Source organism: Malania oleifera, chromosome 8 (genome assembly GCF_029873635.1).
Source record: "Malania oleifera isolate guangnan ecotype guangnan chromosome 8, ASM2987363v1, whole genome shotgun sequence".
In the NCBI taxonomy this organism is placed as follows: domain Eukaryota; kingdom Viridiplantae; phylum Streptophyta; class Magnoliopsida; order Santalales; family Ximeniaceae; genus Malania; species Malania oleifera.
The window spans coordinates 95,521,532-95,524,143 of record NC_080424.1 but is presented as its reverse complement, the minus strand read 5'-3'; the positions used below and the strand labels follow the sequence as shown (position 1 = coordinate 95,524,143).

Genomic DNA, 2,612 nt, shown 5'->3' with positions numbered 1-2,612 from the left:
ATGTTTGAGAGTATGAAATTAATACCTTATATTTAAATATAGATTTATATAAATTTATATATAGTATAATATAAAATTATGTTTAATTTCTTATAAATCCAACAAATTCAAATTCATATTGCAAACATGGCCTAACATTTTATTTGACGGGGTTGGATGTTGGGCTTGTTAACTTGAGGCCCAAATGGCCATAACGCAAGCTGTCGGCAACCACTACGGCCCATGGCCCCTGTATTCTCCGCCGCTGGCAAGAGCGATGATGCAAAGCGTATGGCAGAAACCCTAATCGCGTAAACCCTATTTAAGCGCTCGATCCTTTGCACTAGCCGCTGAGCTTCCCTCCCCTTCCCTCTCCGTCTTTTAATAGTTTCTTTGTGTTTACGTAAATTCTTCTGCCGATTTTCTGATCTATCATCGCGTGAGTGTGTTTTGCATATGGAGATAGCTCAGGGTTGCATCTATTTACCTTCTCATTGTCTTTCAAGATTAGGGGCTTTGGAGATACAACGGATGCAGAGAGCGAAAGGTTGGCTTACCAGCCCATTGCCGAGCTTTTATATGGCCTTGGTGTCAAATGGTCCTTCCGAAACTCTTCCTCTCTCGATGTGATTTCCCTCTGCCCTTTTCCTTTCCTTTTCTTTTTCGTTTTTTTTTTTTGAAAAAAAGTCCTTGAATTTTTTTCTCTCCATGGTATGGCACATGATGAAGATAAATCTTATCCTACACACTGAAAAAATGAAATTTGTTGACTACAAACTCCGCTTATTATCTGATGCCAACCAATGTTTTGTTACGTCTCTCCTATTTGTCGATAATGGTCTTTTCTATCTTTCCATATTTTTTTCCCATGGTGTTTTTCTTGTTACTTTTAACTGCTCTTCGTCGCTGTTGTTTCATCTAGTAGCAACTATTTTTCAAAAAATTGTTGGATTTTATATAATTATTATAGTTTTCCAAAACCCATATTTTGCTTTGATTAGATATCCACTTTTGGCCATGATTTGTAGATTAGTGTATAAAACTCATTTCGACATGGGATTAGTTCAACTTTCATTAAGTTTCTGTAATTGGTTATGCTGGAGAAGGCTGCAATGGTTCCAATTTTTTTTGTTTGTTGCAGATCGTAAATGTCTTCTCATGCTAGTAAATCTATTATTATTTCACTTTGAGAGTTGAAGCAGAACTTCCAGAGCTTGCTGCTAATTTCAGCTTGTTTCTATTGCCTAGCTTGCTGTTTTTAGATTTCTCACTATGTGATTTTGAATTCATTATCATCTTTATTTTCCCCTCGCACAATTTGGCAAGTGATGAAGACGATCTTATCCTACACTCTGATAATTTTTGTTGACAACAACTCCGCTTATTATCTGATGCCATTGAGTGTCAACATCCATCGCACTGATAATTTGTGTTGACTACAACCCTTCTTATTTTCTGGTTCCACTGATTGTTAACATGATTCTGTTTTTTGACAGCGTGTTTTTGCTGATTTAGAAAACTATTCGTCAAAGCAGGACATAGAAAAATTTGTTTGATATTTGTCTCGAGCATACAGTGAATTGGATAAGATACTAGAGACTGAAACTGTAGGAGAAAATAAAGAAAATAAGACTTACTTTTTGGTAGATTTTATCATTTGTTCTTTTTGCTTTTGACAAGTTTTGTTCATCGAGTTTATTCAGCTCTCTGTTCAAAGGTTTTTATGCCTTGATTTGAAAATGCTGTTCCTAAATTTTACTGTGGGAATGTCTATTTATATTCTATTTCATGTTGAGTGGAATGACTTTTGCATGAGTTATTCTTTTGTCAAGTATTAAATCCCTATAAAATTTATTTTGTATTTAATGTGATTGCATTTTATTCATAAGAAATGACAGTTGGTGAACTAAATGTTACTTGGTGTCTGAGCATGAATGGATTTGGAATTTGGTAGAATTTAAATAAGTTTCAGTATAATTTTATATTATATCTTATTCAAATGCAAATTCAAATTTAAGGACTCTTTCAACTTGGGGGTAGTGTTTGATATTAATTTGTTATTTGTTATTTGAATTTGTTCTACCCTTGATAAGTCACTGTAGTCTTTCTTTCATCTTGGTTTACCCAAACTCTTTTTATAGCGTTCTCCAAAGTTTGTGGACATCTAACATAATTTCAATGATGAGAAAAAGCAGACGGGCGGTCAGAACCTGATGCCGTGTTGATTGTCTGCAAATATCCACTTGTGGATTATCTCTGAGATGCTCTGCAAAAATATAACTGTTATAAGTTTGATAGGTTAGTTTCTTTAGACCATTCCTGTCATGTCCTTTTCATTTTTTTTGAGAATCTAATTTGTAACATCAACATATGTAGAGTCTGGGACATTGTTAGAAACTTTTAGTAAGGTTGTTTGTTATAGCCGTTTAACTTTCTCCTGCTGTGATGAAGTTGCTAAATTATGTCTGGACTTATGATAATTGTCTATGATTTTTTATGCTTCTTCTGAGCAGAATTAAACATGTAAAATGGAAGTCTCTTGCATTTTGTTTTGTCTTTTTGCTCAAACTAAATTTGGTACCCTAAAAGTGTTTTGGCTCCAAAATTTTTCTTCTGCCCTGCTCATGGTATCT

The 2,612-nt window shown here is 34.3% G+C and overlaps 2 non-coding genes across 2 annotated transcripts; both read left to right on the top strand.

Annotated features, from left to right (window-relative positions):
* The first annotated feature begins 691 nt into the window (after positions 1 to 691).
* LOC131163231 (small nucleolar RNA R16) lies at positions 692 to 780 on the top strand. The gene has a single exon (XR_009139007.1). It is a non-coding gene; the product is annotated as a small nucleolar RNA R16 (small nucleolar RNA).
* A 516-nt stretch (positions 781 to 1,296) lies between these two features.
* Positions 1,297 to 1,378, top strand: LOC131163232 (small nucleolar RNA R16). The gene has a single exon (XR_009139008.1). It is a non-coding gene; the product is annotated as a small nucleolar RNA R16 (small nucleolar RNA).
* The last annotated feature ends 1,234 nt before the right edge of the window (positions 1,379 to 2,612 follow it).